This window comes from Eptatretus burgeri, chromosome 9 (genome assembly GCF_056783735.1).
Source record: "Eptatretus burgeri isolate ZD-2024b chromosome 9, Ebu_testis_v1, whole genome shotgun sequence".
Classification (NCBI taxonomy): domain Eukaryota; kingdom Metazoa; phylum Chordata; class Myxini; order Myxiniformes; family Myxinidae; genus Eptatretus; species Eptatretus burgeri.
This window is the reverse complement of record NC_140969.1, coordinates 61,018,245-61,044,220: the sequence shown is the minus strand read 5'-3', so window position 1 is coordinate 61,044,220 and position 25,976 is coordinate 61,018,245. Positions and strand designations below refer to the sequence as shown.

The following is a 25,976-nucleotide window of genomic DNA, read 5'->3' as shown; positions in this document are numbered from 1 at the left end:
AACGATATGGCATGATATTTCAAAAAGTTGTCAACGAGTTATGACAAAACTTGGTGGATGAGTTGTTTAGGTGACAAGAACAAGCCGATTCGATTTTGGCTCAGACCCGGATTCAGATCCGACCTAACAGTGGCATACAAAACGTAAACTGTTCAGCCTGGCGAAGGTATGCGCGTGACCGAGTGCGGATGTAGTCTCACTTGTTTCACACTGAAGGCATGAACAGACCCATCATTTAAATTGTAAAGTAAGCCTATATGACGTCACAAATCTATCTCCACCAACAGCAAACTCAAAGAACCTCTCATATGAAGGTAATGGAACAGTTGCTAGTTTTATCGACGAATGTGGTTATCCAGGAAGTCACGTATGATGCATGGCAAACATTAAACTTCGTTTCCCACCAAATGTGGACTTTAAGGGAGCTGTTAGCCATTGGTAGTGCAATGTAAACCGAAGACTAGAAGAAATTAAAGCTAAAAAACAAGCTCCATGACAGATTTTAATTCAACTCAGAACAATCAATAGTTTCACTTGCCTGTAGCAGCGGAGCCTGTTCAGACTTTTGCAGCAATCACTCAGGTTTTGCTTTTCCAACATCTCTCTGGTCCTCGGGCCATCCACGACAACTACGTTTCCTCCTCTTAAATACCCTCGTAACGATTCTAGAACCATGGAAGTAATACTGCACAAGCTACTTGGGGCAAAAAAGTGCTGTCGATCTGCTTCCTCTATGTGGTTGCACCGAATCAAGAAGGATCCTCAGGCAGCGCAGCGGTATCTGCAAGCGCATCAAATGAAGTCATAACTTTGGCACATAATTCCAGATAACATGATTTACTCAAACTTCAGATATTCGTCTTAAGTGACATGCTCAAAGTCAAACTTTTCAGACAATTTAGATTATTCCGACGCTTCTCGAGACTCCCGAGGAGAAACATCAAAACAAGTCACAGCTTTTGCGTTCACATCTTAAACAACAAAAAGGACAAAATAAATTGAGGAATATTGTGTGTGGTGGAGTATTACATTGATGTTTTTACTTTAACAGTCTCATCGCCATGAGTGACATGAATGAGAGCGATGAACGGACCGGGATGACGTGCCTGGAACGAGGTGAGGATGGTGTTCAGTGGAATGGATCGGGTTCGTATGTTTTTCCCCAACGCACCACGATCACCATCCTGACAATTTTACTTTCATCACCAGCTGTAAAGATGCCACGTGCCCCTTCTCATCGTCCGATTTGTTTTATTCCTTTTGATGTTATTGCCCTTCTGGAGTTATGCCATCATTTTGAGCATCTGAAGATCCACATTTCTCCGTCGTACAAAAACTCACATTCCACTGAACTGATGCCAGGCCAGACAGATATGTCATCTTCTCCTCATGTGTGTTAATCTGCTAACAAGATCATTTTCACACACTCCATCACCGCCGCAGGTAGAGGCCGAGGTGATATCTCATCTTCTCAGCACTAATCTTGACCTTTTTTCCATTGCCTGAAACCAGACCCAGCTGTCCGTCTCGACTCAAAATTGATATTGAACCAAACCATGAACACCCTTGAGATGAAATGTATCATAGTACCATCAACAGCAAGGATAAGGGAGTTGGTGGGACAGAGGATAAATAAATAAATAAATAAATAAATTTTGTGTCGCAGGTTGTGACCACAGTGCGGTCATTCTCGTTCTCTTGTTTTTTTAATGCAACATGGCCAACACCAAGATGGTCATTCTCGTTCTTTTCGGCCAACACCAGGCTTACAATAGCATCATATTAATGTTGTAACAAAACAATGTAAAGATAATACTAATAATATCCCACCTCCTCAAGGGGTTTTCGCCTTTTTGGGTAAAGGCCGTGTTGAGGCGTATAAATAGCTTATCGTGGCGTTTTTCCAAAGCCGCTTCTCTTCTTCTTCTTCTTCTTTCGGCTGCTCCCGTTAGGGGTCGCCACAGCGGATCATCCGTAAGATCCGCATAGTGATTTGGCACATGTTTTACGCCGGATGCCCTTCCTGACACAACCCTGGTCGCCTCTTACGACACAGGGATATGGTACACCTATTTTAACCGGGGTATACACCGGCCCAGTACACTGGTACTCATTTCGCCGACCTCGGAAGGATGACAGGCTGAGTCAACCCCCTGGTGTATTAATTCAGTGGCCCAACGGGGCTTGAACTCAGGACCTTTTGGATCCCAAGCCGCTACCCTAACCACTGCGCCAACACCAGGCTACTTTTCCAAAGCCGCTTGTAAAAACAAAATTAATAATAATGTTAAAATAATTAATAACGACTAGTTAGTAAGTAGAGCACTTACCTCGGCCAGGCTGAATAGTTTACGTTTTGTACCACAATGAAAGGCAGGATCTAGATCTCGACCTGGACCAAAATCGAATCAGCTTCGTCTCGTCACCGAAAGCAACTCATCGTCCAAGTTTTTTTTTCATAACTAGTACACAACTTTTGAAATAGCATGCCATATAACATTTTTGGCCTATCTCTCAATCGCGAAGAATTACTTCAAACAATTATAGTATCCGCATCTGGATCCGGTTCCGGATCTTCACCAAAACCTAATCAATCGGTCCATGTCACACACGTAACCTGTTCACCAAATTTCTCCCAAATCTGTCTACAACCTGTTGAGATATCCTGCTCACAGACAAATAGATCGAGGTGAAAATATTCGGTGGGAGCACTACACTGGCTTGCACGACTATCCGCGGTCCACCGTCGACCAATAATGCTACATTTCGATGAACTAGTACGTGCCCGTATGTGCAAAAAAAAAAGAAAAAAAAGGATTGTGACGTCAATCGTGATGTCATAGCACCGTGTCCTGTCATTGGTTTGGTAAATGAATGGCCATAATGTGGGAACCACTTGTCGGATTAATATCAAACCTTGAAAAGGCACATCCTCAGGTCCCCAGCAATATACCTGGCAAGTTTCGATTAGATCGGACCAGTGGTTGTCGAGAAACAGCGGTCACAGACAGACAGACAGAGAGACAGACACACAGAGATTGCTGGAATTATAGATAGATTACGAATTATGTTGAAATCCTTCTTTTTTTTTCCAAAGGAATTTTTAAAATTCATAACTGAAGACGTCAAACAAAACACCGTCATAGTTGAAAGAGGTTACATGTCAGGAAAACCTGCAAAAAGGACATTCAAATCGAAATCCATTGGTTGTAAAAGTATTCAGCCCCTCAGGTCAGGATTTGGTGGAAGCACCTTTTGTAGCATTGACTACTACGAGTCGTTTTTGGTAGGTGTAGGTCTCTACCAGCTTTACACAGTGAGATGGTGACATCTTCACCCATTCTTCACGTGAAAATTGCTCGAGTTCCGCCACGTTTGATGGGGATTGTCGATGGACTACAGTCTCGTCATAAATGTTCAATTGGGTTCCAGTCAGGACTTTGAGTGGGCCACTCAAGATCATTGATTTTATTATTATTCAGCCACTCCAGTGTGGCTTCAGCTTTGTGCTTCGTGTCGTTGTCCTGCTGAAATGTAAATCTCATAGCCAGTTTCAAATTCACGGCTGACTCAAGCAGGTTTTCATCAAGGATTGTCCTGTACTTTGCACCGTCCATTGTTCCTTCTATCCTGACAAGCTTGCCAGTCCCTGCTGATGAAAAGTAGCCTCATAGCATGACTCTGCCACCACCATGCTTGACCGTATCATAGGTGTTGACTGGTGATGTGCAGTGTTCGGCTTGCACCAGACGTAACGTTTTGAATTTAGACCAAAAAGTTCAATTTTTGTCTCGTCTGACCAGAAAACTTTTCTCCATATGCCTGCAGTATCATGAAGATGCTTTGTTTTTTTTGAAAACTCTATGTGAGAGCTTTTAGATGTGTATTTTTCAGTAATGGCTTCTTTCTTGCCACCTGTCCATCGAGGCCAGATTTGTGAAGGGAATGTGATATTGTTGATTTATGAACAGTGACCTCCATCTCAGATTTATGAACAGTGACCTCCATCTCAGATTTATGAACAGTGACCTCCATGCAGATCTTGCAAAGTCATCGTTGGGTTTACATTGACATCCCGAACCAGCTTCCTGCTTGCCCGGCTGCTGAATTTGTATGGGCGACCTGATTGGGGTAGAGTCTGGGTAGTATGATCCGTCTTCCACTTCTTAATGATGGATTTCTCCGTACTCAAAGGGATAATGAGTGACTTTTTAAATATTTTATAACCCTCTCCTGAACGGTGCTTCTCCACCGATTCATGTCGGACTTCTTTGGAAAGCTTCTTTGGAAAGCTCCTTGGTCTTCATCTTTGCCTTGTTGGTTGACCAAGTGAGTTGCACCTTAAAACTCCTTAGATAAGTGTGGGAGCTTCATTTCTAAGTTAAACCACTGATTACATACAGGTGAAACCTGTTACACTTATTTTGTAAACTTTCAAACAAATAATTTGCCTCTGAAGTGATGTAGGGTGAATTTGACAAAGGGTTTGAATACTTATGCGACTGAAGAATCATCTGATTTTCTCTAGTAATCTCACTTATTCACATTTTGAGCTCTTTATCACTTTGGAGTGGTTTGTGGGACATCGACTCGCAGTTTTGGAGATGGAAGCATTATTGATAGATGTCACATGACGTCACACATCTGGGCACTTCATATAATATGCCGTCATCTTTATGGGCAAAAAGACCAATCGATAACACGATACATCTATATTTGTAGCCGCAAGAGATCGTTAACAATGGTGAAGCCACGCAGTGTTGTTAAGCTGTCACAACAGATCTAATTGGGACAATAAATCGCATTATTCAATTCGTGCCATGATCAGCCATCAAAGAGAAGTGACCGAGAGGTTGTCGGAACATCATCTTGTATGATCTTTTGGAGGAACAAAAAGGAACCTTCTGTATCTGTGATATCCATTTCATGGGACAGAATGTTAACTAGCTTAATCTCATACCCTCAGTAACCTGGGGCTTTCACACCGATTCATTATCAATAGTCGAGAAAGGGTTCATGGCTCATACCAACCCTGAAGGGTCACTCGATTGAAGGTGGCAGAAATTTTGTAATTTTTCAGGATGCCGGCGATAACTCGCATCCTTTTCGGGAAAGACACCGTGGGATGTTTAACAAACACCAGCTGGCACCAAATCAGTGCTGGCAAATGGGTTACCTGGCTTCGAGATGTGAGCCTAGGTTAGATGGTTAAAAGGTAAACGCACTTACCATGAGGCTTTCTTGTGAGCCCACTTTCATTTTATGTAGCTTGTTCGGAGTGCTGGCGATAACTCACCGACGTTTCACTTAAGATAACATGGGATATTTAACATCAATCAAGTAATGCTCGCAGATGGAACAACCAGCTTAATCTACATCAAGGATTGTGCCTTTTTGACCCAAACCCCTCTTTTGGAAACGCTCAATTAACAGTTTAAATTCATGTTGGGAATCGAACCTGGACTAGACAGCAAAAGTAAGTGTGCTACCCACGCACCATCCTGTAGCCTGTAGGACATCTATCTATAATTCCAGCAATCTCTGTGTGTCTGTGTGTGTGTGTGTCTGTGTGTGTGTCTGTGTGTGTCCGCTGTTTCTCGACAACCACCGGTCCGATCTAATTGAAACTTGCCAGCTATATTGCTGGGGACCTGAGGATGTGCCTTTTCAAGGTTTGATATTAATCGGACATGTGGTTCCCAAGTTAGGGCCATTTATTTACCAAACCAATGACAGGACACGTTGCTGCGGAGGCGTGGCCGATGGGGAAAGGGCACCATTTAGTTACCGTGGCATAGGAGTGCCAATGCTAAATGGCAGCGAATGTCATGGCAAGCAAAGACAGGGAGGTAAACTTGATTTTAATTAACTCTGTGTGTAAGTATCACAGCAGTTGTTACTTCAATGCAAGCGATAATTCGTGGAATGATGTGAACATTCCGTACGGGCACGCACCACTTCCGGATAGTGATGACTTTGTGTATTCTAATAATTTCTCGATTTCTTATCCGCATTTATAGATAAACACAATGCCCCAATTCAGTCGTCGTTTACGAGAGCGAAGGAACGGCCTGTGTGGTTGTTTGAAAGTTTTTTTGGGGGGGGGTTTGCACATACGGGCACGTACTAGTTCATTTTAAATAAGTTGTTCCTCCATCATAAACTGACAAGACAGACGGACAGACATAAACCAATTATTTTACCCCGCTTTTCACTTCACGTGTGTGGGGTAATAATCAATGGCAAATTAATATTAACACGCCACCGTCCATATAATACATCGCGTGAAGAATCAGCCGGACATCAAGAATTTCATCTTTGGAGGACATTTTTTTTCCATTCAAAATGCTGCATCGGAAATAACGAAAATAATAATATTATCAACGTTATTGCAAATAATAATATTGCAGCATCGACGGCTCAACTAAAGTCGAGCTCGTCGCGGTGGAAGATTAAAGTCCCACAATGTCCGAGCGACTCAACTGAGGAGATGTTCCGAATTAATGGCGGACAACGTGCGTGTGGGTCGTGAGGACAGACACGAAAACCTTGCAGCTTTTACCCCAACGGGTTTATTTCCCGAAGTACAACCAATGAAACCCAGTGGTGATTGAATCATGAGGAGAAGGCAGCGGGTTGGGAGGGAAGGAATGGAATGCAAGTAATAAATAATTACGTACAATGTGGTAAAAATGAATAAAACAAAACTAAGGCACCACACACAGGACTCAGACGGGGAAAAGGGAACAAAAATCAGGGGACTCAGCTCTGGCCGCAGTGGGGACGAGCAGGTGATGACGAGAGATGAGGAGCAAGATGGCGAGGCAAGCAGATGGTGACCAGGACAATGAGGAGACGAAGCACATGGGCAGGTGGACGAAAAGGGGCAGAGGCAGGTAGGCAGGACAAACAGGCACAGGACGAAGACAGGTACAGGCAGGCAGAGGCTGGAAGACTTCGTGAGAGAAAGCTCAGTCTGGATTCTCATTAGCAGTCTTTTTTTCCCCGTTGTGTTCCCCATTCTCCTCAGACCAACTCTCCTCCTCAGGCTTTTCCTCAGAAGTTGACGGTTCTCCTCGGACTTAATCTTTCTCCTCCGAACTTGATGTACCTCTCTCACGCACCTCCAACCACCCTGTTCTCCTCAGACCAGACTGCGACATTTTTCCTCAGGCCCACCAACTGCCCGATGAGCTCCTCCCTTTCCTCTCTCTGGGCAACGCTCCACCCCTCCCAGGTGATCCATTCACACTGCCCCTCGGGAGGCGTTCACAGCTCCACACCCCCCTCCTTTTGTGCCAAGTCTCCTAGCGCCTCCGGTAGAGGTTGACACAGAGGTTATACACATGATTTCCTTAACCATAATCCCTAATTATTACCTCGCATCACCCCCTGTATGGTGCAAATGCAAATAAGACAATCCTTTCAGTGAACATTTCCCTAATTATACATCGAGATGGCAACCTAGCCGCATACGGACCATTCTACTCGATACATTCCTACCTGCTCTATGGGAATATCTACCCCCCCACAAGCTCCCCCCTTCCCCAGAGTAACAATATTATTGATTTTCTATCTATAATTCCAGCAATCTCTGTCTGTCTATCTGTCTGTCTGTCTGTCTGTCTGTGACTGCTGTTTCTCGACAATCACTGGTCCGATCTAATTGAAACTTGCCAGGTATATTGCTGGGGACCTGTGGATGCGCCGTTTCAAGGTTTGATATTAATCGGACAAGTGGTTTCCAAGTTATGGCCATTTATTTACCAAACCAATGACAGGACACATTGCTATGACATCACAATTGATGTCACAATTTTTTTCTTTTTCTTTTGCACATACGGGCACGCACATACGGGCACGCACGTACAGGCACGCACTAGTAATAATAATAATAATAGTAAGGATAATGCCACCACCACACTCCCACTTATCCACCCCCCACCTCCTCCACCAACCCCCCAGATGAATCAAAAGCATCACACATTATAGTGCTCTCTGGAGTGCAGCCTTCCATGCGGAGTGTCCAGCATGCTGTTTTTCCTGTCACTTCCTGGTAGCCCATGCCTTTTATAACCTGCCGTATCAGCATCACGGATGACAATTTATACCCCTCCCCTCAGCTTTTCCATTGGTCTCAGCCCCGACCGGTGGGCTGGGCTTACACACTTACCATCACGAATAGGGTTCCTTCATATCCAGGACTCTTTTCCTGCCTAAACTCAGGGTTTATGGCCCACTGCAGCACAAAAATGATACACTTACACAAAAAAGAGGTCAAACTAGAGGGGGAGCACTTGGTAGAGTGCAAAACCTCCACCGCCAATACTGCAGGGTCACTCAAATGAACCTGATATCCCATTCATTGTCGGTCAAAACGGATCGGACTCCACTGAATCACGATTGAATAAACTAAACTAGATCGATGTACATGTAGAAATGCCAAAAAATCGAAATTTTTTTGAAAAAAAAAGGTGCAATTTTTTTTTCTCTGACAATTTTTTTTTTTTGGTTGGAAATCACTTAAAACATGCAGAAATGCAAAAAAAAAAAGATTCAAATATTTTTTCAAAATGGCCGCCAGAGCGGCCATATTGGACTTTGGACCAAGTCCAAAATCTAATGACATGATCCTTGGACCATACCAAATCCCCCCACCAAGATTCGTCGAAATCCGTTCAGCAGTTTTTCCGTAATACTGTTCACAAACAAACAAACAAGCAGTCATAGACTGGTACTTACGAAATTGTCAACTTGACCTCTGACATTGTCTAATAAAAGCTGTCTCCAGAGAAGGTAGCGATGCAAACCAGAAGTTTCTACGAAGATTCTGTACAAAACCATCAAAAATCGTAACGTCGACCGAAGCAAAAATCTCCATTTCTCCACGCAATTATTTTATCAAAGTCACAAAACCGTAATATTCGGCCATCCACCAACAATCTGTACATAATCCGACGGCTTAGCGTGTCAGGCATGCGACGATAAACTTTATTGGGATAAAAAATGACTTTTAAACACCATCTTTATCGAAAACACCGTCAGCGCGCACACGCAAAACCTTTATGTGATCAACGCCGCCTCTGCTCAAGTGCACTGCACCACGTGACGACCCGTGATGCGCAAGTGAAATATTTTTTATACAATCTAAAAACGTCTCCAAAACATCCAATTTTTACCAGAATTTCGACAACCGAGTTTTAAGCGTCCTAAGCGATCGCAAAAACCGAAGACAAAATTAAAATGGAAGTTAAAACGAACTCATAACGTCGAGTGAAGCAAAAATCTCCATTTCTCCACAGGAATTTACGGAATTATGCTTGACCTCACTGTGACCTTGACCTTTGACCGATTTTGACCAAAATCTATTCAGCACTAGCCATCACCCTCCTGAATCACGTGGTGTAATTTGACATTGGTAGCTTCTTCCGTTCTCGAGTTATCGTGCCTACTAACAAACAAACAAACACACAAACAAACACACAAACAAACACACAAACAAACACAAAAACAAACAAACAGAAATGGAAGTGATCAATATACTTACGAAATCTTTAGATTTCGTAAATAACAAACAGGGGTGAAAACAGTAACTTCCGTCCATCTTCGATGGCGGAGGTTAATAAGGGCTTGCAGGAATGAGGAATTTTGGAAACACACTGGGGTCTGATGTTTCGAGATAGATGAAGTCGCAACACATATCCGAGATGACATTTAATTACATCACGTTTATTCGAGACACTAAAATATGGGAATAACAACACTATATTAAGCACTTATTAACCCCTAGGAACCATTTCCACAACAAAATAAAGATTTTTTTTTCAGAGCAAAATGGGTTTAATATAAACCACACAAGGATGGGAATGTTGGGCTAAATGCCAAAACATTAATCATTCATTCATTTTGTATGCAGCCTCGGCTTGCTGGTTGCATCATTGCTGGGAACGTGGGAGTGTCGCTGATGCAACAATGCCCCCTGGAGGTTAGAGTAGGAGTTGGTTCAGGGTGCCGGCGATAGGTCGCCAACTCTTCGCGAAGGACACCGGGGAATCTTTAACGTCCACCAACTAATACCAGCAGATGAGACTCCCAGTTTAACGTCCATCGGAGGGAGAGCACACACAATGATGAATTACCCTGCCTGTGGAATACCGGGATGACAGTTTATCGCTGGGTCAGGATTCGAACCCAGGCTAGACAACTTAGAGGTGAATGTGTGCTAAACATTCACGAATTGAGCAGGTTTTCTGAGCAGAATGTATTGAACGCCACAAGCAATTGGGAAAACAACATCTGGTAGTTTTCCATATTTTATTGCCAAACTCACCAAAGTACCATAAGGTAATCTTTAACATTAACCTTTATGCTCCGCTGATTAGTCTGATCTTTCCCTCTGAGTTGGGTCATATCCCAATATCAACAACTACATAACACACACACACACACACACACACACACACACACACACACACACACACACACACACACACACACACACACACACACACACACACACACACACACACACACACACACACACACACACACACACACTCGAAGGCAATGGTGTATGTTCTGCCTGGTTGAGATTGAAATGGATTGTTACATGCGGTGTCATGACAACCACATCCCCCTTCTAAAAAGCCAATGCCCTGTTCACAAATATGAGCAAGAAAGACACACTGCAGTGGAAATAAGACTGGAATCACATTGTACTCAGTTGGGAATACTAAAGAGGCCACACTTCAAGATGCTCAGACAACAGCTTCAAATCTCATATAATGTGTTGATTTTTTTTTGCCTTCATACTGCAAATACACTTACAACTCAGCTGAAGCTGAAATTTTTTTCCTACTGCCTTTCCTACGAGGCGTGTTCAAAATTTAATCCCTGAGAATGATGTACTCAACATAGTCTACGAAATACTGATTCTTGTTATATTGTACTTTTCATCTTTAACGATTTTTAACGTCCACCGGCTATTATAGGGACGGGATATGCAGGTGAGCATCCATCGAGGATACACACGACACACACATTGATGCTTCGTCCTGCATGCGAAACACAAAGAAGAAAGTTTATAGCTGGGTCAGCATTCAAACGCAGGCTCGTGTGCAAACATCTAGGCTATCGTGCCAACCATTGATGCTAACGCACTCAGTGACCGTTGACTCTTACTCTCTTTCCTTAATGTCACAAGAGGTCATTCTCAATGACTATAGGTTTGACTTTTCTCCTGTACTTCCAAAAAAGAATAATAATAAAATCTTCTTTTTCACAAGGTATGCACAAACATTTATCAATCAGTCCCTGGTTCCAGGTATCTCGAGGCGCAGCACTCCCACCTAATCAAATCCACATCCAAATTCTGTACAATAACAAACTATCATCAAATGGTTTAATTTTATCAGCCATGTTGCTCAATCACCCTTGTATAATCTCAGCCTCCTCCTTAACTTGCCCTCATACCTCACATCAGAGTCATTGCACGCAGTGCAAAATGTCACATTAGACTTATCACCGGTGGTTGCAACTACACATTTGCTTTGTGTAATGATGCTATTGATTGTGGCTTGTCCGCCACCTGGATCGACATTTGCACTTCGAATTAGACTGCCAATTATGTCAGGAGAGGTCGACGTAATAACAAAAGCAGGTGCTCCCTAATACGTTGTTTCCTGTGGCTCTCTCCATATTGAAGATGTTGTAATAAATCAATCAATCATTTTTCTCATTATCATCATCACTTGTGAACGTCACATCTGCTTTGATGTGGGAAGCTACTTTAAATCTGCCGTGAGGTCGAAATTACATCCTGGAGTGAACAGCAACTGGAATTGGACACCAAAGTGACAGTGATGAATTGTTCAACGCTTGCACTCCAGCAGGTATTCTCAAACCCCAGTGAGAGTACATAAGCTGTGGACAACCTTTAACCCTGAATCTTACTCTTACCTCCGCTTGTACATTCAAGGACCTCGCTAACACCACCATCCAAATGATGTCTGGATAGTAACAGTTTTCCAGGGAAAGCAACTGAAAATTCAGGAAATATTTATAACTAGCCGAGTCCACAACCTGCGGTTGGTGGAATTTGCGCATTACTTGCTGAACAAGCTCGAATGAGCTAAGATCCTCATCCTCTTAATGATGACGTCATAAAAACGAATACGACGTCATTGTGACGTATCAGGTTTGCGATAAATTATCTCTGCTAATGCCAGCCCGGCTTGATTCCCGCAAACAGAATTCAAAAAGCTTTCCTAGTTTCGGAGATAATTTTTTAGGCGATTTCCATTAGCGGACAAATTTTGACGTCATAACTTTTTTTCTAGGAGGAATTTTCAAAATCGGAGATGGTTACTGTCTGAGCAGGGTACGTTTACATATATACGCCAAGTTTCAGGAAGTTTCGATGAAAACTGTAGGCAGTGAAACAAAAAAGTCCACAAGAACAACAACGTGAGTAAGACTTCGAGATCCTCCACGAGGATCTAAAAAGTATTGTATGTGTTTTGCGAGAAGACTCGATAGATGTCTGTGTGGTGTGCATCTCAATCGGTCGAACAGATCTAATGCATGCAAAGGTTTAAAGGATCTTGAGGGGTCTAAATTGTAGAAAGGGTCTAAGGTGTCAAAAAGGGATCGAAGGGATCTTAAGGGTCTGAAATGCAATTTGTTTGACTTTTTGGTTTTTGATATTCTCTGGTATAGGTGATGAAATATGGTTACAAATCTGGCAGCCATTTACACACAAACAGACAGCAGTCCCCGCAGTTCAGTTATTTCGATAAGTATGTGTTTATAGTCAGGGTTCCCTAATTCTGTCTAATGGGTTAATTTCATGTGTGCGCTGCGGGTTTCTTTTATAGTCAGGTTTTTTTTTTACATTAAATCCCCCCTTCGCTCCATCATCGCCATTACGCACGTGTTTGGGGCCACGGGCATAGGCGGGGTGAGGTCGACTCCGCTCAGCGAGATGGGTGTCCCTCGCAACCAATGAGGGATAGCAGTACCTCAGAAGCCACCGACCAATCCAGAGACGAGTTACCTCAGGACGGCCCCGCCCAGCCAGATGGGATGTTCACCCCCGACCAATCCAGAGACGAGTTACCACAGGACGGCCCCGCCCAGCCAGATGGGATGTTCGTCCCCGACCAATCCAGAGACGAGTTACCGCAGGACGGCCCCACCCAGCCAGATGGCATGTTCGCCACAATCCAATCAGGAGGCGAGTGGCCAGGGGAAGAAATCCCTCGGACCTCGCGAAAGGGAAGAGTAGAATGGTCAACAAGAGGAGAGTAGAGCAGTCATCGTGGCCATTGCTCTTGGTGTGCATCGTGGGAGCCGTCGTCGTCAGCGGTCATGGTCTTCGGTCTTTTGCGGGGCTCCTCGTGGTGGTGGTGGTCGAGCAACCAGGATCGTGGGTTCGTGGATTTTGGGTCATGGTTTCGAGTCCCACCATGGTGGGTTGGAGTTGGTGTGACCGCACGATGCGGAAAGGTACCCGGCCAGGCTCTGTTCCCCCAGCTGAACTATCGTCCTCGGCAGGAGGACTGAATAAAGCCCCGAAGGGGTCCATTTCTTTTGGGTGTGTGTGTGTGTGTCCGTGGGTCCCGTCCTTAAGTAGAAATTGCTAAGTGTTTGTTTGTATATAAATTGCATTTCTGATAGTTGGTTTAACTCTGCTCTTTGTGCTCCCCTGCCCCATTATAAATAAACCCCCAATTGTTCAATGTGCCAGCTCGTTGTCGTGCTTTCTATTATTGACCCAGCACGGTTCGTGCTTGAGAACCAGTAGGCCAATTGGGCTGTAAGTTGTCGTTTGGACCTACGGACTTTGGTAATTCCACTCTGTTACACCGGACCGAGGTCGCTAGAGCGACCCGGTTCGACAGAGTCCGTCGAGAGTGTGACTTCCCCAGTAATTTGACGAGGTGGGTACATAAGTATATTGAAATTTGGCTATTAACCCTACCCCACGCCGTAAGAGAATTGGCGATCACGGTCCTTAAGTGACCAGTGACCTTCGGAGTTGTCTGAAGGTTACGAACTGCAATTTCGGTGGGAGACAGCTCTACTGCTCCAGCTGGCGGCCGTTCCTCGCTACCGACCTCCAGCCCACAACAATATCACATCATGCGGTCGCTCATGGGAACTCTCATGAAGGGGACGCAATTTCATTTTGGCTTGTACATGCGTAATAGGAGTTCCTCATCCTATTTATTGATAATCCTTGGTCTCAGAGTAGTTACCTGACAGTGATGGGACTGGTCTGCCACAATGGAGAAATAACCCAAAGAACACCTATGATCATTTTTTGAAATATTCTTGAAAATGATGTCATGGAAAACCGAAGTAGTGACAACCTGAGTATCTATCTATAATTCCAGCAATGTGTGTGTGTTTCTGTCTGCGACCACCGTTTCTCAACAACCACCAGTCTGATCTGATTGAAACTTGCCAGGAATATTGCCGGGGCCCCGCGGATGTGCCTTTTCGAGGTTTGATATCGATCGGACGAGCGGTTCCCAAGTTACGGCCATTTTACTGCTTTTTCAGTGTTGAAAAGGTGTATATATGGCAGCTGAAGGTGTTGTTCCACCTTCTCACCTTATCATGCCAATTTTTTCCCAAATTATTAATAACCGGACGATTACCGGTCCGATCGGATTGAAACTTGCCAGGAATATTGCCGGGGACCCGCTGATGTGCCTTTTCAAGGTTAGATATCAATCGGACAAGCGGTTCCCAAGTTACGGCCATTTATCTGTCGACCAATGACAAGACACGGTGCTATGACATCACGAATGACGTCACAATTAATGTTTATTTATTTATTTCTTATTTTTATTTTATTTGCACGATTGACGGTCCGATCTGATTGAAACTTGCCAGGAATATTGCTGGGGACCCGCGGATGTGCCTTTTCGAGGTTTGATATTAATCGGACGAGCGGTTCCCAAGTTACGGCCATTTATCTGTCGACCAATATCTGCGAGAGAGATAAGAGGGGGACGGGAGAGGGGATGAGAGTGGGGGCGAGAGAGGAGGGGGAGAGAGGAAGGGCGAGACTAGTGGGGAGAGAGGTGGGGGCAAGAGAGGGGGAGAGAGAGGGGGTGAGAGAGGGGGTGAGAGTGGGGGGTGAGAGTGGGGGACGAGAGAGGGGGGACGGGAGAGGGGGACGGGAGAGGGGGACGGGAGAGGGGGACGGGAGTGGGGGGACGGGAGAGGGGGACGGGAGAGGGGGACGGGAGAGGGGGACGGGAGAGGGGGGGGAGTGGGGGCGAGAGAGGAGGGGGAGAGAGAAGGGCGAGACTAGGGGGATAGAGGGGGGCGAGAGAGGGGACGAGAGAGAAGGGCGAGAGAGAAGGGCGAGAGAGAAGGGCGAGAGAGAAGGGCGAGAGAGGAAGGGGAGAGAGGAGGGGGGAGAGAGGAGGTGTGAGAGGAGTGGCGAGACTAGGGGTGAGAGAGGGGGGAGAGAGAGGGGGAATAGAGGAGGGGTGAGACTAGGGGTGAGAGAGAGGGGAGAGAGAGAGGGAGAGAGAGAGGGGAGAGAGAGGAGGGGCAAGAGAGGGGGTGAGAGAGGGGGAGAGAGATGGGGGCAAGAGAGGGGGCGAGGGAGGGAGGGAGAGAGGGGGAAAGAGGGGGTGAGAGAGAGGGGGCATCACAATTCAAGAGAGGGGGAGAGAGGAGGGGCGAGAGAGGGGGGTGAGAGTGGGTGCGAGAGAGAGGGGCGAGAGGAGGGGGAGAGAGGAGGGGCGAGGGGAGGAGGAGCGAGGGGGGGCGAGAGAGAGAGGGGGCATCACAATTCTTCTTCATTTGATATGAAGAATGTGCAGGTGTGGCGAATCTGCGTTGAGATAGCCGGCCATTAGCCTCACCGCAGGGGCTGACTGTTGGGGCGCAACAGCATTGAGGAAGTCGGTAATTGCCTCATCAAGGGGGCTCGTTCATGACCCGGCACGCGGCCAGATTGGTGGTTGATCTCGCATGTGGTTGTTCTGAGAATGGCTGGTTTGAAGAAGAGCGAGATATTTTGAGGTCAGTTGATGACGCAGATGACAAAGACAGGCGGTTGACCATTACAGCTGGAGAGAAAGAGAAAGAGAAAGAGAAAGAGAAAGAGAACGAGAAAGAGAAAGACTGAGACTTGGAAGCCAAGATAGCAAGAATTACCCTGAGAGGAAAGGCAGCCATTTGACGAATGGCAGGAGAAAGGAGAACGCTCGAGTTTCTGAATGTGCGGAGCGGTGAACATTTTATCCCCAGAGCAAAGAGGGCTTTGATGGAGCTTGAGGAGTTTTTACGCCAGGGTACACCGGAGAGCTGCCGATAACTCTACTTCTGGACCCCGGCACAGCTTGCCTCCGGGTTTGCAATCGACCTGTCGGCCTTGTCATTTGTATTCCCTGTACTGTGTTCTTGTCGAGTGAGTGAACAGCTGGAATATGAGAACTGCAATTGAAGTGTGTGACATTTGGGTTGTTCAAGCTGTAAACGGGTTTATTTACTGATTCATTTATATTTGTTTATTGCATACTGGCTGTTGTTATTGCTTTATGTTATCCTTCTCCCATGCCATTTAATTGTTATGTAAATGTGCCTGGTCTTGGGGTTGGATTCTTGCTCACTTGGTTGTGGTGATCTCATTTAGTGATTTCGCTATCATTAGACGAGCTGGCTCAATCCGGCTCAGAGTGCTCCTGACCTTTGGTTGCTCGGCCAGATTAGGAGGTCGCGAGCGCCTATCGGCACATCACTTGCTTAAATGCACAGTCACAATGACTATTGTAACACGACAAACAAGTCTGGGGCTGTGAACTCCGCTCGTGGCCGTGAACTTTGCCAGCATTGTGGTCGTTTTGCCAAGACCTGCGGAACTTGAACCAGGCTCTCGTACTATAACAATGTTATGTTTAAGGAAAAAAGAAGATACTTAATGAAACAGTTTGGCATATTAAGGAAAAAAAAATGTGTCGGTTTTGAATGCAATGTGAATCACAGTTGTGATAAAAGTGATAACATTCTTCCACAACCTCTTATATGTGAAATTCCTAAAATCCAGGTTTACTACTCACCTCTCTGCTCCTCCGCTCTCTCCTCTTCTCCTGCTTGTAGAACCTCCTTCCAGTCTGTGAAGTCCCACTCTTTCCTTCAAGACTTCAACTTGGCAGTGCACCACTACATCAGGCCATCCTATACCCTGACCCCATGATATTTTCTCTCCTCATTGAACACCATAGCTAACCTAAAGGGGTCATCCACCCCAACCTCTCCCCTTCTACTTGTAGGTTGCGATGTTTCCTTCTCTCCTCATGTTTGTTCACCCACATGTGTCTAAGTTGCCCGACTGTCCATGAACAATATGTGTTGATAATTAAGTAAAAGGAGTGAATTTGGTGATCATTGCATTCAAACATTTATGTTGTGGATCAAGTCTGACAGAATGATGCAGAGGTACTTACTGTACTTTCAGGGAATCAAGTTGTGCCTGGGTTTGATTCCCAACCGAACCACAAACTGTTAGACCGGTGATTCACAAACAGGGTGTTGCATCACAAACCTTCCCTTGACTGGACCATCTCTTGGCATCACAAACCGTCCCGATCTGATAGTATTAGTCGGTGAAGTGAATGATCTCACATTCTCTCACGAAGAGTAGGCGAGTAGTGGGGCAGATAACAGCAATTTTTGAGAGGAATCGTGAAAATGATGATACAAGCATCAAATTTGACACATTTGTTCTCCAGGGGATTCTAATCAAATCTGCCTGATTGGCCATTGGAAAATCCAAATTTTGAAAAATTTGAAGAAAAAAAAAAACTTCAAAAAAGTCAAGATCACGAATCAATGTTGGATGCTGGCTGGGATTGGTGAATGTTTCAGAAACATCATCAAAGACGTTCCAAGTCTGCCATGCAGTTTTCTTCCCTTTACCGTGGAAGGCAGACACGACGTCACATCCAGTGAACGCATGGAAGTATGGGATCCCTCGAGCTTTCTCAGGCCCTATTACAGAAACTACCTCATGGACTGGAATCCATCACGCCTTGGCTCCTTGGCCAAAGGCAATCCACATGTTCTCAAGACCTAGTTCCTGTAAGGATGGCAGTACAGATATTGCTATGACTAGTACGTCCGTGTTATTAGCCTTAATGATAATTGACTTGCTACCATCCGTCGTTGCATGCCTGGCGGGTACAAATATTCGAGTGTCAGCTTCTTCATGACAACATGGAGACACAGCATCCAGTGACCTCCTTGTGTTGCTCATGGCATCTTCTCCTTTTGTGACAATGACTGTGCTTGTCGTCTGTGCTTCACACATCTTTTCCGCAAGGAAGTGAAACAGCTCAGTCTTGTTGCTGTCATCTCGAAGAAAGCTTCTCCAGTTACTTGGGGTCTTACTGGTTCCTGTCACTCTTCTTCTGATTCCTTGCCCCCTTTTCGACCTTGCCTCTGACTTCAGACTTGACTTCTTGTACACATCAAACACTACGTCCACCCTCTCATACCTGGCACCATAGGATTCCACCTTTGGGATGATGTCTTCTTTAGCATAGTCATCAAATATCTTTGAAGTGTGTGGAGGTAGGGCGTTGATAAGTGCTGAGCCATCAATGATGACTGCATATTCCCTTGGTTCTCTGTCTGGGATGTTCACTTGCGCTTCAAGAATTTCAGCCAGCTGTGACTTCAAATCTTTTTGAATTTTTTTTCAAATTTTTCCAACTTTGGATTTTCAAATGGCCAATCGGGCAGATTTGATCAGAAAGCCCTGCAGAACAGAAATGCCAAATTTGATGCTTGTATCATAATTTGCACGATTTTTCTACGATCTACTACACTAGAGTTACAATCAACATCTAAGAACAAATTCAGCTTTGATCAAGTTTCACCTTATATGTTTGGCTTTGTCCATCTGCACTAAAATATGAGGGATAAAGAGGCCAATGTGGCCAGGGAGGAGGTTTGGCTTTGAGATCTCGTTATGAAAGGAATCACTACTTTTATTTTATTTTATTTATTTTTTAGGTCATTGTATTGACATTTACATCATTAAAAAACAACAACAATTGCTCTTTGTTTTGTTTCCCCAGCAGTTTTGGAAGGAATTTCTACGTGTGCCACCTCTTGCTGCTAGTGTATTGGTACTGCAGCATAGCAAACCAATTGTTCGACTTTTCATAAAAGCACCAAAATTGGTACATATGTTGACTAATGTATTCTGAACAATTCTGGATATGGAGCCACTCGAGATTTTGCCTTGGTCAGCTTTGTCGGCCATTTTGGAAAATGGCTGCCATTCTACTTTAACAACATGGGATATCTGTCATTGTTATTCTCTTTGTAGGTTTACAATGATCTACAATGAGTTTAAGGCAGGCCACTTCACAGTGCAAAAGACCAAGAGGGCATTCTCACCAATTCCTCTTGACCAAGCGCATGAACAAAACAATGCCCGTGTCAAGGCTGACAGAGGTGCCGTTGGCCTGAGGGACAATCCCAGTGCTCTGAGGCCCTGGATGATCGCCGGACCCGAGGTGGCCAGAGTGATCATGGAGTTTGAGGAGGCGAACATGCATCCAAATGCCAATGAGGAGACGCGTCACCATGAAGAAACACCGCGTGCACAGGAAGCATTTGCCAAAGATGTACAATCACTTGTGGCTGTCATTGAAGAGCTGGGGAATCCCTTTAAGGAGGATAGTCCAGATTTGCTGGTCCTAGACACCAAGGAGATTGCTGATCCTGCAGTGATTGAAACAGTTCGCACTGCCAAGCAGATTGGACAAGAACAGTTTCAGGCATACTCAAAGGATTGCCTCATTGACAGAACCAAGACTATTGACGAACCTATAAAGAGGAACAAACTCCCCCTCTTCGGAACAGACAGAAGACCAAAAGCACCCAAAAGGAAAGGAAGCATCTGTGAAGAATGATATGGCCTTATTTGCAAGGCCCTACATAATAGAGAGCCTTTTCATGGTCAATTTACTGAATTTTACACTTTCCTTATATCTACGACCAATACAATAAGAAAATAAGAGCATATAGCCAATTTCGCGAAAGTAGAATGGCGGCCATTTTGGAAAATGGTCGCCGAAGTTGACCAAGGCACAATCTCGGGTGGCTCCATATCTGGAATTGTTTGGAATACATTATTCTACATGTGTCCCAATTTTGGTGCTTTTATGCAAATTTGAACAATTGATCTGAAATATCAGACTACGCTGCAGGACTATATATAGATTAATTTGTTTGTGATTTATCTGATGCTATGCTTGTGTTTGGAATGATAAAAGGAATAAACTTCAGAGCCATTCAGTTGTGTTAACTAACAGCAAAAGTGATGGGAACCATATACCACTTCCGGAAGGACAGCTCATTTCCACTGACATTGAAGGTGGGCAGAGGTAATGTTTTCACCCCTATCCGTATGTTTTTCTGTATGTCTGTGAACAGGATATTTCAAAATGTTGTAGACAAATTCGGACGAAATTTGCTGGAGAGGTTGGGTGTGTGACAACGACGAATCGATTCAATTTTGCTGAGGATCTGGATACGAGAATTTTTTAAAGTCATTCTTCACCATCGAGTGTGAGCTCTAACACCGACATACAGTATACTATTATATCTCAAAAAGTTATGGACGACTTATGACAAAACGAGGTGGATGTATTCGATTAAGTGATGATAACAAGTCAATTCGATTTTGGTTCAGGTACGGATCCAGATCCGACCCATCAGTAGGATTAAAATCATAAACAGTTCAGCCTGGCGGAGGTATGCGCTCTACCGAATGCCGTTAGAGTTGGCTTTTGTATTTCAATTGGAATTGTTTAATCCGTATCTGATTCATGAGAAATTGCCCAAAGTTATCATCTTAATGATTTTCAGATCGGGCATTGGTTTGCATCAATCATCCTGTCCTTCAAAGGGAGAGTTAACCCGGCTGTCTCATTTGCTTGTACTTTCTTGTGGATACCAAATAGCTGAAGGTATCTTTTAAAGGAATAGGCCTTTTGTAAGCTGCTAACAAGGCCAAGTTCTTAGATGCCTTTTAATGTACGACTGACCAGAATAAATTACCAGGACACTCTCAGTTCGAAACCACTTCAAACCTTACACTGTAATAACAAATCAATAGCATTTCTCATGAGACCTGAGCTGGCTGTGAACAATAATGTAATGAATGCTATAATTGTGCATCCTTCTGTAGTCGAGGTTTATGAATACTTTGTACCATTTCTCCAAATCCCTGACTTGCTGCAGCCCTGTCCTTTCTCAAAACAACACATTTCCCCCCTGACTCCCCTCCCCTACGAAACATTACTGGTGAAGTGGAATGTATGAATACCCCTGACCTGAACTCCAACAACAGCAACAAACTTTCCCTGGAGGTTTACAATAACGTAGTTGTTGGACGATCATCTGGAGATGATGAGAAAGCTAAAAGTAATCCCAGCTGGGGAAGAAAAATCCATTTGCAATAAGAAATTAATATCCCGTGGATATAGGAAGGGAGTGATGTTTAGACAAAGAAGAATTTGTTGTTACACAGTGTTAAAGGCACTATACCCTGCCATGCATGCCCAATGAGCTGTTTCAAATCCATAAATATTCCATAAGCAATGAAAATTCAAATTTGTTTGTGTGGAAAGCATGGGAAGCCAGCCGGACAGTTTGTATAATTCTCAGCATGACAGCAGCTGTGCCAGTTGTCCCATATATTCCAATCAACCATTTTCAGATCTGCGGTCGCGCGGTGAAAAATTAATCATCTCACGTGTCTCCGAACAAGTCACAATCATAGTCTTTTGACAGTACCAATCGAAAAATGATGTCGCGATCAATGCAATGCATTTTGTAACAATAATCACGTGGGATTTTATTTATTTATTTATCTATTTATCCCACTCATATTACAAAACCACGCAGATTTTTGCAGGACACATGTTTTGTTGTGCCTGCAGTGTAGGCCAACATCTCATCTGAAAAAATGCGTCATCTTCAAGGGGTGAGAAGAGCGTGCAAGGCAAAGCGGCCGAAGCTTGTTGAGAATATTACTCATCGCCCAACTGCCACGAGGCGTGCATGTTGTTCGGAGATGGAAGAATTTTAATGGGGGAAATGTCCCGCACGACCGTCAACCAAAATCTACAAGAAAAGTTCTTCCACTGACAGGGCTGTCACTACCATGCAAGATCTCTGCCTGTTGTGTCATTGTAGAACGAGATTTAATCTGCACCCTATGCATACCGCACGCTAACAGAAAGTTCCTTGTGCTGACAGTTGTTTTGACATCATTCCCAATGAGCAGGAGCAGCACGAGATCTTAATGAGAATGCACATTTGCTGCAGGAAAGGAGTTATACAGAAAATCAAGGCTCTATTTCCTTTTTTTTTTCCATTCTATATCCTTCACTGCAGTCAACAGCACATCCGACGGAAAATGTTCGCTTGAAGAGAGAGGTCGCAGGTTGAAAGATTCTTCAGTCGATGGGGTTAAGTTGATGCCGATATGGTGGATTTGTTCATCTTAACTGTCCCCCTTGTTACCTCTGTTACCGAAGGTGAAGGAGGTTATGTTTTCACCCCTTTCTGTTTGTTTGTTACTTGCAAAATTGAAGATTTTTCAAGTGTATTGGTTAGTCAATTTTGTTATTCTGTCTGTTTGTCTGTTTATCGCCGACAGGAGACACTTCTAAACCGATCGTCATGAAACTTTTTCCAAGTTGTAGAGGTGGTCTCAACTGAGAAGTCTATTGATTTTGAGGTGAAAGGTCATCTTGTGGTCAAATTTCTAAAAGTCATTTTTCATCTGAATGATTTGAAATTTGAACAAGATTTGCATATTGCATCACTGAACTGGGAAACCAACTATTTGAGATCAAACGGTCAAAGGTCAACTCAAGGGCAAACATAAAAAAAAAATCATCAAATTTTCAACTGAAAAATCACCAATTTACATCCTAGTAACTTGAACATTAAACAGCAATTGCATAGTCCATCACTGAATTGGGAAAGCAACTATTTTTGAGGTCAAAAAAAAAATGCATCCATGGCAACATTTGGAGAGGGCGGTGGATTTTGCAAGTATCATGCTCTGCACGACGTCTTTTTCTTGTTTGTTTGTTTGTCTGTTTGTGAACAAAATATCTCTTGGATGAAATTTGGTGGAGAACTTAGGTATGTGACAAGAACAAAATGATTAGATTTTGCTGAAGATCCGAATCCAGATCCGGATCCAAGAATTTTTTTTTTCACCATTGAGAGATTGGGCCAAAAACGACAAATAGCATGATATCTCAAAAAGTTGTTAACAGATCTTGACAAAACTTGGTGGACAAGTTGGTTATGTAACAAGGAAGGATTGATTAGATTTTGGTGAAGATCCGAATTGGGATCTAATAATTTTTTTAAGTGTTTCTTCACCATTGAGTAAGAAGGAGAAAACAATATATACCACGATATCTCAAAAAGTTAGAGACAGATTCGGATGAAACTTTGTGGATGAGTTGCTTTAGTGACAAGAACAAGCCGATTACATTTTAGTTCAGGTCCGAATCCACATCCGGCCTCCCTCCACCACTCCTCGCTCTTACGTAAACGAATCAGCTTTGCGGAGATATGCGCTCGACCGAGTGCACTTCTAGTTTATAATGAACCTAGTCAAGTTCACATCATTCTTTCAAAAAGAATAGTAAAATTGTACCAGTAAGTACATACCAAAACAACAATAATTTAATTTTCAGTAATAGGCTTCCAAAACCATCCTCGACCATATTGTGGAAGGTCAGCAGAGGTCCTCACTTTTTCACCTTTATTGGTTCACGAGCACCAGAGCGCCAGCCAAAGTGACCACTATATTCGTTATGGGTGTGTGTCTGTCTGTCTGTCTGTCCCAAGCATAGCCCGTGGGTTTTGATCCAATCCTGATAAAATTTGGGTGGGAGGTTTATATCATGATCTAGTTGTGTTTTCCCGAGAATGGGCGTGCTGCGCCCATTATGGGCTGAGCCACACCAAAAAAAAACATGTGTTTTTAGGGGGTAGCCAATTTCAAGTTACGTCTTCTCCGAGGGGGTTTGTCGAATCTGGCAGGGGTTTTAATATTTGGTTAGCCCAATGGCACCTGCATAGTCCCACGGAGCTCGATTTTTCATTTTCGTCCCAAGGTCAAGGTCACAAGGTCACGAACTTAGAAAATGTCAAAAAAATCAATAAATTGGGCATCTAGCTCCCAGGGTTTTCAACTGTTTCGAATGAAAGTTGGTATGCAAGTAGTGCTCTTGGAGTACTACAACTTTCATCATTTACGTTTTTCCCGATTCCCGCCAGTTTGCCCGTGGCGTCCCTTCGAAGGTCAAAAAATAAAAAAGGCGAACCGTGTACATTGCTCGTGAACCATCGCCGTCTCCAGACTCGTTCGCTTTTAAAATCGTTTTCTCCACAACCGCTTGATCGATTGACACAAAACTTTAAACATAAGAGCCATACCTAATCACGGATATTTTTTTTTTAGTCACAGTTACATTATGATTGGATGGAAAATGTGGCCGGCGTTCCAAAAATGCGTTTTCTGCAGGTATGTGTTGCAGGGTGTTTCATGTACCATGAATAAACAGCGTCGATCTCACTTCCCTCTGCCTTGGCTGAATAAGCAGTTATTATAGTATACATAAAACGAGCTCTCTCACAAGGAACTTCGAAAAAAGTAGGAGGCCATTAGGTTCATCAAGCCAACGCAATGGTTTCCAGTCGATGGTTGTTCGTCTGTGCTCTATCCTTTTTAAATGTTTGGTCCATGATTGGTGGAACTTCCAGGTCTGTGATTGGTCTGCACCACCTCAGGGAAGATAACACACAAGGGATGAGCTGCCATCTATGGGTATGCATGATGGTGATTGGTCCACTTCCCCCCTCCCCCCCCCCCAGAGCGAGAGACCATATTTGATCTGTTCCACATTTAACAGGGCATGGAGATGCAGTGATTGGTCCAATGCCAACAGTCTGCAGGAAGGATGGTTGGGGGGAGGGGGACTGACCATGAAAGCACACACTCCCTCCATGCTTGGGATTCTCAGACCTTATGCTCTTGGATGATCTCGCCTCCCTCCTGCATCCCTCGCTCTTGCAGCTCTCCACCTCGTGTTCCACTCCTCGTTTGAGTACAGCAACCTGGGTTTTCTTTTTCCTTTTCATTTTCCATTTCTCTTGCCCGGTTTTGTGTGCATGAACATTTGTGTATGTGACGTCACAGCAAGTTTCGTTTCTCTGGTGTAGCTTTTCTTGTATAGTTTGCATCTGTGCATTCGGGATTCCGTTACCGTCTCTTGTGATTAACGTATGTATTTACTTTTTTTAAGAAACTGTGTGTGTGTGTGTCTCGTGATCCTGCCATTTTCCCATGCTGTCTGGATTGAAGTGGGGTCTCTGGAAGGCTAAATTGATGATAATAATAATAATAATAATAATAATGATAGACCCCACCGGATCATGAATTAGGTAACTAATCTAATCTCGAGATCAAAGAAAGCAAAGCATGACTACAATCAATTGCTGATTATTTTATCAATGCACTGCAGCTCTCTCAGAGTATCTATCTACTCGTGTTCAGTGATCAGGCTTCATTAATGTACATTCTACGATCTTGTAAAAGCTGACAGTTGGATTGGTTTTATGGCAGCAAGCCAAATACAAGCAGTTACCATGTTTGTGCATGACCAGCAACAAAAACCAACCGAGCACTATACATAACATGTGCTTAAGAATCCAATAAATCAATCAGATTGCTTAACACATGAGCCAATTAGATCAAACAAAGGGGCGAAATAACATGTCGGGTTGAACCTTGCATATTAATCAAAGAAAAAACTGTTTCTACTTGTAATAAATAGACATTCCCAAGTGAGATCTTTGCTTTACTGAAATTTTTTTCAAAAGCATTGCATGGTAAACTGGAA

General features: G+C 43.9%; 1 long non-coding RNA gene across 1 annotated transcript in view; it reads right to left on the bottom strand.

The window, feature by feature from the left end:
- Positions 1-447: 447 nt before the first annotated feature.
- LOC147020190 (uncharacterized) overlaps positions 448-25,976 on the bottom strand; it is a 35,638-nt gene continuing 10,109 nt past the window's right edge. The window contains exons 3-4 of the long non-coding RNA XR_015061692.1: positions 8,743-8,830; positions 448-781 (exon numbers count right to left, since the gene is read on the bottom strand). This is a non-coding gene — a long non-coding RNA (uncharacterized LOC147020190). The remainder of the gene's footprint in view (positions 782-8,742; positions 8,831-25,976) is intronic.